Consider the following 15,000-nt stretch of genomic DNA (forward strand, 5'->3'; position numbering starts at 1 on the left):
CCGCTACACATCTAAAGAACGTGCAACCAAATCCACTTTCATTGAGGTGACCATCCCCATGGTGACGTGTTTCAGAGGGAGACATTACATCTAACGCGTAGCTTTTCGGTTCCTGGGTGATCAGCACGGTTCGTCTCTCTGGCCTTTAACTAAAATTGTCACATTCCAATAAGCAAATTTCATAGGGTGTTTAACTTTCTCGTATTGTCAATTGACCACAAGGACAGGATAAATATTAGGACCAGCCTGTGGTGCACTGGGGTACCTGCCGAACCAGACCTGTTCACGAGTCGTTCCCAAGGCCTTATTGTCATTTACGGGTTTTGCTTGTGTATGGTGATGTTATAAATATATGGCCGTCCACCCCACTTCATGAGAGCCAGTGAAGCCTACCCTGTGTGAGATTTATGGAGGGTCATATTTGTATGTTGTACATGGGTAAAGAAGGTAAAACGTCACGAGTGTGTTTCCTGATATTTAAATTTAGTATGTCCTGTGTATGTATGTGTATGTATATATGTATGTATATATATATGTGTATATATGTGTGTGTATATATATATATGTGTGTGTATATATATATATATATATATATATATATATATATATACATATATATAATACACATATATATACAAGCATATATACACATATATATATATATATATATATACATACATATATACATACACATACATATACACACATACACATACATATATATACACACATACACACATATATGTATGTATGTATGTATGTATGTATCTATCTATCTATATATATATATATATATATATATATGTATTTATGTATGTATGTATATGTACCATGTTCTTTAAGTAAATTACCATTTGTATGAATATAACGTAAAACTCGTCAATAATTTTGTAATTTACATCTTGCATAAAATGAATTACAGAATTTAATTGAATGTTCATACGAGAAGTCTTATAATGTATTGCAAGAAATAACCTTAAAATGTTAATATTTATATATTGCTGTCTTCAACTTATGTTTCAAGAATGAAAATTCTGAGAAATAAATTTATTTTTATATCAAGTTAAAATGCAGCTTACATAAAGGTTTAATGAGTTTTAATCCTTTAAAATATTTTTGTTTCGTTGGGTCTCTTTTTTTATTTGTTTGTTACTTTTTTATTGGCTGTTTTCTTTCATATAGGAAGTATATTTGATTCCAAAGTTAGTCAACATAGAAAGAATGTATTTCTAAATAAAGGTAAAGACCCCCTTCGGTCATGAATGACCATGGGATTGCACCTAGAAAGTTACCCTCCTAGACACAAGTCCGGGCGAGGTTGTTTATGGAAGGCCAGCAGTCGCCCATGCATACCAGCCTCTCCTCTCCACGCCACCAGTGTTATCAAAGGGAAAGACAAAGGTCGATACAGCTTGGCACTAGTGACGTCGCAACTCATTTCTACAGCTGAGTGAACTGGAGCAACGTGAAATAAAGTGCCTTGCTCGAGAACACAACACGCAGCCCGGTCCGGGATTCGAGCTCACAACCTCATGATCGTAAGCTCGACGCTCTAACCACTGAGCCATGCGAGGGAATTCGGATTAGATTTGTCTTTTTTATTTTTTTATTGGGTGAGGATGATTCTTAAATAGACAACATTGATTTGACAATGAGCAGACGACAAGGTGTGGAGTAGAGTCTGGGATCATAGGTAAATGGTTAGCTTTAAAGATGAAAAACAGTCGAGTATTGTTATCAAGGATAAAGATGGGAGATAAATATTAGAGCTAAGTCGAGTTGCGTTTTTGAAGTCACCGAAAATTTTATGAGAGGTGTGATAATAAATGACGAGAAACAATTGTATGACTGCTGTTGGTTAGACGTGTTTCAATTAACTGGTTCACTTGAAGCCCGGGAAGTATCGGAAATCATCTGGTACTCTGAACTGAAATAGACCTTCGCCATAAGGAGAAAACGAACTTTCGTTAGAAACAACATATTTCACCATAGCGGTTCCAGATGAAGGCCAATTGTTTAACATTTTAACATCAATGATAGCTACAGTATATAATCATATTACTAAGAAACTGTGAGATCAACAAATTTATCTTTTCAGATTCAGAGTTGCAATCTGTGAATGTCTGTGAGTATTTATTGAGTGAAAACACCTGAACGATCCACGAGGATGGAAGGAGTGGTGGCAAACCCTGCTGTACTCTTTCACTCTTTCTTCCTGTTGTACCTGTATTTCAAAGAGTCCAGCCTTGTCACATGAGAAGTATGTTAAGGGTACACTTGTCTGTGGAGTACTCAGCCACTTATACTAACCCTCGTCATCATAACCAACGAAGTGCCACTTAGTCATACAAAACTTCTATCCCAGAGATCACTATCAGCCCCTTTCATGTTTCAACTCCACAAATTGGGATAACAAGTGGATTATAAGTGGATAAATCAGTGTATTGGCTATAGAATAACCTTCTTTAGCCCTTAATTATAAGATGTTTATATATATATATATATATATATATATATATATATATATATATATGAAAGAATTTTTTGCGTAATAAGATAAAAAACCAAGGCTGTATAGATATTAGAGCATTTATAGATAGAAGGTCTTACAGCTGTTTCTAGGATATTAATTAATAATATTCCTCCATTGGAGACGACTAATACATCTGTTTGTTTTGTACACCACCTGTCTTCGTCTTTTGTTTTTTTTCGTAAACTCTCCCTATATATATATATACTAATAATAATAAAATTATTCCGTATTGTTAGTGAATTAACTTTTTCAAGTTTATGACTGCTGATAGCGCTGCATACATTAATTCTAACTGCAGTTGTAAATTAGTTCAACTCTTCCTTTTCCTGGCTGTTAATAACAGGTGATAAGACTAACGCTACTACCACGCTAATTCTAAACCTTATTGTGAATAATTTAACCTCTTGAAGTAGACGGTCGCTCGAAGCACTCAATAGGATTACTAAATATAATTGCTTCAAACACTAAATCCTAAATCCTCTTGTTAGCAATTAATACCTGTTAATAACAAGTAGGAATACCCAACACCAATGGAATTAAATTTCGAGTTGAAACAAAGGACTGAATCTGTGAATGAAGAATTAAGATTCAAAATTTAAATATAGTCACTGGAATTTGAGAGATTCTCAGCACATTTCCAAAGCTCTCTTTTATTCTCAAATCAGTTCATTGAAGGCAGAGTTTAGCTCTATAGGATGTTTTGCTTCCCAAAATATCAAAAAGTCAACTATGAATCAACCGTTATGCATAATAAACATAACTGCAGTCAGTGACATAATTTCTTTCGATGCTTCTTTTTTATTAAATGGTTACCAATAAATTCATTTTAACTGAAGTAATTCAGTTACCATATTCTAGCTGTTAAACTGGAAATGATTGATTTCGCGTTTCTATAATTATATCAGCACATGGCACTTGAGTAATTCAAAACAAATTTCTTTTCACATTATTGATTCATTAGACATATCAAAATTAGAATTAGCATCATATTCACAAACTGATTCTCTTTTTTTAAAAAATTGACTAAACAATAGTTGATCTAAGCAGATGCAAATAACATGTTATCAAGTAGACACAAATAGCAGGTGCGAAAGGTTTGGTCGGTAAGAAACAGCTTACTAGACTACAAAATGTTTATGTAAGCAGACAGCAGAAAGAATATGGAAGCTCGAAAATATTTCGAGAACATCGTTTTGAACCCAAGTACATTATATGATTTTGATCTGTAGTATTTGTCATAGTCATACTGGAATTCTTAAAAATTATTTGTAAGATTTGGTCTATTACACTCCTATATCTACTTTGCAATGGTTAAGTACAATTCATGGAAAATTAATTATCTATTGCCGTCTAGAAATAGATAGATTTGGATTGACTCAAGTAAGAATTGAAAAGTATTGTTAAAAAAATAAATAATGTCTCCTCGTTCATGATAATTACTATATGTATGCATCTACATATTTTATTTGCCCGTTAAGTAACTTAGTAAAACTCGAAAGACCGTTGGATTAGGATAACTGACTAGAATTAAATCGTATTACGTCGAATTTGGATTGTTGCTTTAAGTGAAGAGTATTTAAAATTTATACTTTAACCAATCATTTCGGATGTTGTATCGATCTGGCATCTTATCGCTCGCTCGATATGCCTATCATTGCTTCTACATCTTTGGGTTATCTACTAGAAATCAGGATTTTATGCAAGAGTCATCCAATTAATTATAAAATTTGTTTTTTAAAAAATTTACAAGTTTATGCCAATCATATTCACATTAAATTAGTCTTATCATTCTTTCGTTGCTACATGCATTATTTGCTCCTTGGTCGCCATCAATATGGGTTTCAGCAATTTAATTTTAAACCGACTAAAGAAATACTTTCCCCCGTAATTTACGAACAGCGTTTCTAATCTTTGAAAATAATATGGATTTATTTCATTTATGCAAGGATATATAGTTGTATGGTAAAGGAACGAACAATTACATTATCCTATATTTTTTTTATAAGTATATATATATATAGGCGCAGGAGTGGCTGTGTGGTAAGTAGCTTGCTAACCAACCACATGGTTCCGGGGTCAGTCCCACTGTGTGGCATCTTGGGCAAGTGTCTTCTGCTATAGCCCCGGGCCGACCAAAGCCTTGTGGGTGGATTTGGTTGACGGAAACTGAAAGAAGCCTGTCGTATATGTATGTTCTATATATATATATATATATATATATATTATATATATGTATGTATGTGTGTGTGTTTTTGTATGTCTGTGTTTGTTCCCCTAGCATTACTTGACAACCGATGCTGGTGTGTTTATGTCCCCGTCACTCAGCGGTTCGGCAAAAGCGACCGATAGAATAAGTACTGGGCTTACAAAGAATAAGTCCCAGGATCGATTTGCTCGACTAAAGGCGGTGCTCCAGGAAATTTTATGTGAAAGACATGGACTTTTCTCCTGCCCCGATGCTTAATGAACTTTAAAAAACTTATTACACATCAAGGCATTTCTTGGAGGTTTATTATTATTATGACTGAAACAAGTAAAAGAGAGAAAAGAGAGTATTTAACTGACTCTGAAGAGTCGAAAGTTATAGTCATCCTTGATGAAATTAAACTCAAAATAGAAATAAATACTATAGAGCTGTCAGTCAAATACTCTAACACTTGTGCCTCTTCCGTCCCCCTTTACTCAAGTTTAGAAAATATATATTAAAATCAAAGGCACCGCTTGATCTCAGTGTTAGCAAAATTTCCAACACAATATGGCATTTAAATCTCTTGGGTAAACGTTGCTGCTTCTGCTTTAATATCCCGCTATTGTCAACAGTTTTCATGTTGATTCGATAAACTATTATATACTACTCTGACAAAATAAATTTTATTTGGGCAGAGTAATACCGTTGTATAACGTTTGAGATTTATTATGACCGTTGTTGCGTTGCATCAGATCTGATACAGACGTCAATTGATTACAAAAGAATGGTTTCAAGTCTTTTTATGTTTGTTTATTATTTTTTATTATTATTTGACTATAATTGTTACGCAAGACCGATTATATGTCATTTGCCCGTATTTCAAACGTATCATTATTAACCGAAAGAGTGATGAATTCTTCCCAAAGGAAAGTTGTATTACATATATATGCTTGTATCAAGTCGTTCAAAAGACGATTAATATCTTGTGTAATAGATTTTAGAAGCTAATTACTTAAAACAACAGCTAAATATTTGTATCAGGAATATTTGCTTTGTGGGTTTCCCAAAAGATACGAAAAGAACCTAAAACGAATAAGTTTTAATGGCAAAACAAATAATGCGTACCAGTAAACATACCGGAGTTCAGTTCTATAACGTAACATTCTGCCTATGTAAGTTATATTAAATTCATTTATATAGGCGCAGGAGTGGCTGCGTGGTAAGAAGGTTACTTACGAACCACATGGTTCCGAGTTCAGTCCCACTGCGTGACACCTTGGGCAAGTGTCTTCTACTATAGCTTCGGGCCGACCAAAGCCTTGTGAGTGGATTTGATAGACGGAAACTAAAGGAAGCCCGTCGTATATATGTATATATACATTTATGCGTGTGTATATGTTTGTGTGTCTGTGTTTGTCCCCCCAACATCACTTGACAACCGATGCTGGTGTGTTTACTTCCCCGTCACTTAGCGGTTCGGCAAAAGAGACCGATAGAATAAGTACTAGGCTTACAAAGAGTAAGTCCTGGGGTCGATTTGCTCGACTAAAGGCAGTGCTCCAGCATGGTCGCAGTCAAATGACTGAAACAAGTGAAAGAGTAAGAGTAAGAGTATAATGAGTTATAATTTTATCAAGAACTGTGTAATATATTTCTCTCTAAGTTACAATCATGCCAGAGTCGGTATCTTTCCCCCTGTTCCATCAATACAGATAATTATATGCTGGATTTGATCTCTATAAAATTCAAATACCATCTAGATTCTGACACTATTACAAATACATATAGAAACATACTAAACTGCCTTCTAAAGAACCCAACCAAATGATTGGCATGGATTTCCGTCAGCAACATGCTAGTCACTGATTCACTTCCCCCATCCACCAATATTACATTGATTCTAAAATAGTTCCTGGATGTTGCTTACCTCTTCTTCTCGAAGCTATACAACATTGCTGTATCTCCTCCTCTTGTCATCATCGCTGCTTCAATTCCAGATTCTAGTTTTCGACATTTTACCCATTATTTTACTTCAAGACGTTTTTTTTCTTCTTTTACGCTGACATCAAAGCTGCAGATGTTGAAACTGAACAACAAAAATTGTCGTGAGGAAATTTCATGTGAAAGTCATGGACTTTTCCCCTGCCCCGATGCTTAATGAACTTTAGAAAACTTATTATTACACATAGTTGTCCCGGATGAACCAACTTCACGGCAGGAGGTACAGATGAGGGCAGCTGCATCAAACTCTCTCATGCACCAAATGTCAATTGCTAAAAAGCAGAATCGTTACATTTTCTCCTTCAGTTACAGCTTTAGGGTGGTGATTATACCACTTGTCAGCAGTTTTGATATTGTAATGCCGACTTATTAGCCAATTATTATTATTATTATTATTATTATTATCATCATCATCATCATCATCATCATCATTATTATAATTATTATTGTTGTTGTTGTTGTTGTTGTTATTATTATTATTATTATTATTATTGAGTGATAGAGCAGTGCATGTCATCAAAGTGACATTGGGGTAAAATATACGAAGCCCAGTAGACCCATCATGACTACCCGTCTGATAAGGGTACACTAGGCACATGCATCACAACCGTATGTGCACGACATGGTGATCTCATATCAAGATAAACAGCGCATGACCCTGCAGGTGGGGCCCAGTTAGAATTTTCTTCTGGTCGAGTAGCCCATCCCGCTCAAAAGCTCCCTGAATGAGGTTTGTTTAAGGATGTTGAACGAAACACCCATGTTTCCAGAGGTGAATTATACAAACCCCAAAGAATCCCTCTCAACACACGGCTATGATGTTTCTCCACTACTTCTGCTCGTGATCAGAGATGCACATATCGTCATCCACTAAGGGTCATGCTCAACTGGTTAAGGTCAACCAACTGACAAGCAAATCTGTGGTTTGAGCAGAATATTTGCTGTAGCCCATATTTTATATCAAGACAAAACAATGTACATGATAACACTTCCAATCAGTTAAGATGAGAAGCCACGAGAGCCACTGCCTGGTACTGCATCAAGGCATTTATTGGAGGTTTATTATGATTATATTATATTATTATTATTATTATGTATTATTAGTTATTATTATATATTATCATTCATTATTATTATTATTATTATTATTATTATTATTATTATGATTAGTTATTATTATATTATTATTATTATTATTATTCTGCCATGATAGGATTACTTTTGATCATAGACCTGCTTAATTACAGCTAACATGATAAACAATAGCAAACAAGAGAAACAATAATTTTAACTTTCATCTCTGTGGGAGGTCAATAAGATTAGTGACAATCTTCTGCACACGCAGCCCACCTTGCGAGGTATGGCCCCGTTGCAAAGTAAGAAGCCATTGCATTAGCAACAGTGACATAGTAGCAGCAGCAGCGGTAGTAGTAGTAGTAGTAGTAGTAGTAGAGTAGTAGTAGTAGTAGCCACAGCAGCAATTGAAGCCGCAGCACCAGCAGTTGTAGTAGTGGTAGTAGCCACAGCAGCAGCAGCAGTAGTAGTAATAGTAGTAGTAGTAGTAGTAGTAGTAGTAGTAGTAGTAGTAGTACTAGTCTTAATAGTAGTAGTGGTGGTAGTAGTAGTAGTAGTAATAGTAGTAGTAGTTGTAGTAGTTGTTGTAGTAGATAGTAGTAGTAGTAGTAGTAGTAGTAGTAGTAGTAGTAGTAGCATCACTGTTTTGTGCTATATATTTAGCATCTTTCATATGATCAACAATAAAGAAAAAAAAAACACTTCTCGTGTCATATAGCAGCCAAAATATATGCATTTCGTACGTATTTTGCGTTTTCTTAAATACAATTGACATATTGCAGCAAAGAGCCAAATAAATATATGAATAAAGAAATGAAGAAATACAAAAGTAGAAAAACGTCACTGGTTTTGGATGGTAGTTAGTATCTATATAAAGATATCGTACATTGAATAGCATGAAGGAAGATATTTATAACGTCTCTTTCGTGCTAAATCGTGTTTACAGTTAAATTCTCATTTCATGAATTTGATATAATCGATAAAAAGAAGAAAAAAAAGTAGGTAGTCGTCATTGTCGTTTCTGGTGTCGTAATTGTCGCTGTCGTTGTCATTTTTGCTGCTGCTGCTGCGCTGCTGTTGCTTTTGTTGTTTTTGTTGTTGTTGTTGTCTTTGTTGATGTTGTTGTTTAACTCCAGGTCAGCTCAGGGAGGAAAGCTACAATCGAAAGCATTATAGTCACGCCCATTTCGTCTATTCAGACATCTTTTATTATCAGACCACATTTCCTCAACATGCCATTTTATGAAGTAAACGTGTGATTTGAGATTTGGTTGCTACTTCTCGGAACCCAGATGACTTTGTAGAGATTCCATTATTTCTTCATTTTCGTTGCTTGTGTTCTTTGATTTAGACGTTGTGTGCTCTCCACTGTGGTATGTAGCACAACCAACAGGTTCAGTCATAAGCATGGAACCGACGTGTTAAAGCCCGCAGTACATATTTAGTTGGTTATTGTATAAATACAGTATAGCAGGAGTGGCTGTGTGGTAAGTAACTTGCTTACCAACCACATTTGTTCCGGGTTCAGTCCCACTGCGTGGCATCTTGGGCAAGTGTCTTCTACTATTGCCTCGGGCTGACCAAAGCCTTGTGAGTGGATTTGGTAGACGGAAACTGAAAGAAGCCTGTCAAATATATGTGTGTGTGTGTGTCTGTGTTTGTCCCCCTAGCATTGCTTGACAACCGATGCTGGTGTGTTTATGTCCTCCGTAACTTAGCGGTTCGGCAAAAGAGACCGATTGAATAAGTACCAGGCTTACAAAGAATAAGTCCTGGGGTCGATTTGCTCGACTAAAGGCGGTGCTCCAGCATGGCCGCAGTCAAATGACTGAAACAAGTAAAAGAATAAAAGAGAGAGGGTAGTAGTAGCCTGTATATGTATTTTTCTTCAGTTTGCTTGATTTTTATGAATGTAACTTCAGGTGTGCTGTTGTACACCTCACAATATATTAGGGACTAGTGAGTTTTTACTGCAGTCATGGTTGCGATTTTTGAGTGGAGGATCATTGCTCTTAGGTCTATGTTGTAATGGTTCTCTAAATTGTTTGCATATATGTCTGCAGTTGAAGGAGAGACAGGTGCCATTTTGATTAGAGCTAGTCTGTGCTGATTTTGGGTGTATTCTTTCATAATTCATGAATAGGCGCAGGAGTGGTTGTGTGGTAAGTAGCTTGCTTACCAGCCACATGGTTCTAGGTTCATTCCGACAGCGTGGCACTTTGGGCAAGTGTCTTCTACTATAGCCCGTCGTATATATGTATATATATATATATGTGTGTGTGTGTGCGTGTGTGTGTATGTGCGTGTCTATGTTTGCTTGTCTGTGTTTGTCCCCACAGCAACATCGCTTGACAACCAATGTTGGTGTGTTTACGTCCCCGTCACTTAGCGGTTCAGCAAAAGAGACGATAGAATAAGTACTAGGCTTCCAAAGAATAAGTCCTGGGGTCGATTTGCTCGACTAAAGGCGGTGCTCCAGCATGGCCGCAGTCATATGACTGAAAGAAGTAAAAGAGTAAATGAGTATTCGATAGCGTGGTTTTTATGCGGCCTATTACGATGTGAAGTGAGTTATTTTGCTTTGTAGTTTGTGTTGGTTTTTGAGAAACTATTGTGAACCCACACAGGACTGACGTAATCTGCAATGGATTAAATATATTGTTTTGAATCAAACTTGATAGCGAGAAGTGAGCCTAGATTGTTTGAGCACTTTTTATGTCTTAGATTGTCTTTCGAACAGCGACTATTATAGAGGTGTTGAGGATATTTTATGATAGAATTTTCTTTTGTATGTATGTGAATTTTGGGAATTGTGTGGTCGTTTAATGTCATCTTTAACCATGTGAGAGTTTGAATGTCGTTTGTGATAGCTTTACGCTCGCTGGGTGATTGATTTTACGTTTATCATTAGTTCAGGCTTCTTTTCTCAAAAATACTTAGACATATTGTACATTCTGTGTTGTGGTTGCAGAGTTATATGAATATGAAGCAAGTGATTAAACTTCGTGAAGCTTTAATAAGCTATTAAGAGTTCTTTTGCAGTATACTCAACTTTTGGGAGTTGTGTGATTATAGTCAGCATCTCTGTCGTTGCTTTTGAATTCTGTGTTTTCTGTGGCTTGGTTTTGTGAAGGATCATGGTTTAGTGGTTAGTGTATTCGGCTTACAATCATTGTGACTTCAATACCCTGCAGAACGCCGTGTCCTTGAGCAAGACACTTTATTGCATGTTTCTCCACTTCCTCCACATTTTTCCAGCTGACAAAAAATGAGTAGGGCCTGTATTTTGTGCTGCACTGAATCTCCCTTAGAAATACGTTAACGGTACTTGTGCCTGTGATGAGCTGGCAGAATCGTTAGCACGCCTGGCGAAATCCTTAGCTGTATTTCGTCTGCCGCTATGTTCCGAGTTCAAATTCCGCCGAGGTCGACTGTGCCTTTCATCCTTTCGGGGTCGATTAAATATGTACCAGTTACGCACAGGGGTCGATATAATCGACTTAATCCGTTTGTCTGTCCTTGTTTGTCCTTTCTGTATTTATCCCCTTGTGGGTAGTAAAGAAATAGAAATAGGTATTTCGTCTGCCGCTACGTTCTGAGTTCAAATTCCGCCGAGGTCGACTTTGTCTTTCATCCTTTCGGGATCGATTAAATAAGTACCAGTTACGCACTGGGGTCAATATAATCGACTTAATCCGTTTGTCTGTCCTTGTTTGTCCCTTCTGTGTTTATCCCCTTGTGCGTAGTAAAGAAATAGGTACTTGTGCCTGTGGAGTACTCAGCCATTTGCGCGATAAAGGGTGTTTTATTGATCGGATCAATTGGAACCCTCATCGTTGTAACTGACAGATTGCCAGTAGTGGTTTTGATATATTGACCGCTTTGTGTTTCTCAGCTTCGTTCTATGTAGGGTAAGATCGTTATTGAAGATAGATATGCCTATATAAAAAAGGAAATTGCTGGTACTAAATCCGATGTCTTTCTTTGAAGTTTACTTTTCTTTCTGATTCAAGCATGTTTAGCTGAGGTTTCGACCTGTTTTGCTCGTTTGTATGCATGGGTAAATTTTATACCTGTTTTCTCCAGTTTCTCGAAGTTCTGACTATTTTGAACAGGTCCATCGCTATCGAAATATTTTCACTTTTGGTGAAAATTTGCGTGTTGAGCTCATGATTTTCTGTCGACGTTCTTTACTTCCTCCTTTACTATCTCTTTTATTTGTGGTATTCCACCCGTGACTATCACTTTTATTCGTGGTATGTTGTTTCCAAGGTTGAATACTTCATTTTCTAAGACGATATAGTGTAATTGGATTTCGGACACGAAGACGCAAATTGATTGTCAAAGTGCTGCGTGAATTTTACTATCTTTGAAGTAATACTATAAATCAATGTGATGACAGCAGAGATAAAAAGACGAATTGGAAAAGCAAAATCTGTTGTTATCTCTTTGAACAGCATTTGGAAAAAAATCAATCAATAGATAAAAAAAAAAGAAGCTGAAATTGCAGCACACTTTGATATTTCCAATAGCAACATATGGATCTGAATGCTGGACACTTAAAAACAAGCTAGCGGAAAAAATTAGCTTTTCCCAATTTGATGTTATAGAAGAAATCTAAAAATTAGCTGGACAGAACATCAGATAAATCTATACGATAATAGGATAAATAAGATAAATTTAAACGCGGTGAACCAAACTTAAATCAAGTAAATGAACTGAACAAACAGAAACTTTATATATTTGGAGTTTGTCATAAGGGCAGTTGGTCTGCCAAAATTGCTGGTCGCTGTAAAGGCCCTTGAAAAGGAGCCAAGGCGAAGAACTGGAAAAAGCTGCATTGATAGCATTGTAGTAGGGATAAGATGATTGAAGATGGAACAATTCATGAGGGCAGCTGATGAGGAGAATGATCGCATAACTGTCGGACGAGTCACTCACAACCCAAGGGTTAGTGATTGCAGATGATGATGTGGAGGAGGAGGGGGCAGAAGGATGGGGAGGGGGAGAAGGAGGAGGGTGGTCGTCGTCGTTGTCGTGGCTGTGGTGGTGGTGGTGGAAGTGGTGGTGGTGGTGGAAGTGGTGGTGGTGATGGTGGTGGTTGTGGTGGTAGTGGTGGTGGTGGTGGTGGTGGTGGTGGTGGTGGTGGTGGTGGTGGTGGAGGAGGGGAGGTTTTTCTGCCAATTATTGCTGGTCTAACAACCTCAATAGGGCATTGATGTTGATTCTGTGCTGCTGTTGCCGTCGTCGATGTCGTTTGCTGCTGCTGCTGCTGCTACTGCTGCTGATGCTGCTGTTTTGGCGGCGGTGGCGGCGTCGTTGTAGTTGTAACTGCTACTGCTACTATTACTACTGATTGTTCTATATAACTTTTTTAATAAAAATTGTGTGCGGAGACACAGCACCATTTTCTTTCTTACATTGAGTAAAAGAATGCATTGCCGTGTTTATATCTGGGGTTGTTTCGAAGAAAGCATAATGTGATCTGAAATAGTGAGGCAGTGAAAATGCCATCTTAAGCACCTTGTTCGACTCTATGCTTCCCGGGTAATCTTCACACCAAGCATTTAAATAATGTTTCCTTGCCATTGCACTCAGCTACAAAAATGAGTTGCGTCGTCATTAGTACCAAGCTGTATCGGCCCCTTTGCCTTTTCCCTTGGATAACATCGGTGTCGTGGAGAGGAGATACTGGTATACATGGGCGACTGCTGGTCTTCCATAAACAACCTTGCCTGGATTTGTGCTTTGGAAGGTAACTTTCTAGGTGCAATCCCATGGTCATTCATGACCAAAGAGGGTCTTTACTTTACTGCCAATGCGCCTACTCCAGTACTTTACCGTTGTTTATATTCTCTAGTCTATATAACCGATATCAGAGATCTTCGAACTCAGTTCTCTAGCATAATGGATAGCTACTAAATGCGACAAACATATGGTCTTTAGGTTAAAATGAAATCAGTATTCAGCACAAATAAGACAGTCATGTGTATTATCACTGAGAGAGTAGACTTGAGATATAATGTATCGAATATCAGTGTAAGTTCTCTTCTCTTGAGATACTAATAATTCCCTTAAGAAGATTCGATGAAGTTCATACTTCTTATTCCTTTCATTTTGTAAACGATCGGATTTTAGTACCATACCAAGCGAAACAAAAGCTTCTGACACGACGTCATCTAAGGCCTGATTTCGATTTCTTATAACTCATTTTGATAAGTATCCAATTAACTAATATTCGATGCATGCCACAGCACGTTATTATTATATTAAATGATGTTTGATTCAATATGCTATCTTTTTCGAAACCAAGACACTCGTTCTCTATTACCTTAGTACATATTGAATGCTTAGAACGTAAAAAAGCTTATTAAAAATATGTATCGAAGAAAAAAACTATTTATCAATGATTAATTAATTTTCATTCTTACTGGGAACTATAAGACACATCTCTGCTTATGTTCAGATTTATTTTATTGCCTACATGACCAAGTAGTGATAGATTAATTGCTCGCTAATCTATTTGTTTATGTAATCAGTTTAAACGTCCGTATAAAGCTGATAAGCTCTGATAGCCCGAGGAAGATATATAATAACTCATACAAAAGAATAAATTAAAACTAGGCAGATAAAGACGGGAGAAAGGCATACAAATACAAATCAGTGATATTAAATCGTTCAGCAGATCATATTCTTTCTTGGCAAATACTTGAAAATAAATTGCACCACCACTCTAGATGGCTTTTTACGACTGTGTGAATATGCACAGTTGTACAGTTGTTGATGTTTGACAATTTAGGCGCGAGATTCGTGTAAAACAAGGGTTAAAATATATATATCCCATACATAGTTTTAAAACCTTTACTGCAAATATATATTAGGTAACGAGAAAGCAATAGTAGTCAAACAATTTCGAATGTTTTGGTCTTGCTCTGACTTCATCAGCTAAGTACAAACGTAACTATACTTGCTGAAGCAATGATGAATGAATCACTAGGTTAAAGATACTAGCTAGAACATTTATCAGCGTCGGAAAATAGAAGTGTTTAGAAATTAAATAATTCAGTGAAGCCTTCCATATTAAAGAAACAATAAGTTAGTATTATGTTTCTAGTAACAGCTTTCTACAATTTATAACGGACTCAAAAGGAAGCATTAATTTGAAAAGTAACAGCTGTTGTCGAATGATGACACTGAACGTGCA

The sequence above is a fragment of the Octopus sinensis genome, linkage group LG2 (assembly GCF_006345805.1).
Source record: "Octopus sinensis linkage group LG2, ASM634580v1, whole genome shotgun sequence".
NCBI classification, from domain to species: domain Eukaryota; kingdom Metazoa; phylum Mollusca; class Cephalopoda; order Octopoda; family Octopodidae; genus Octopus; species Octopus sinensis.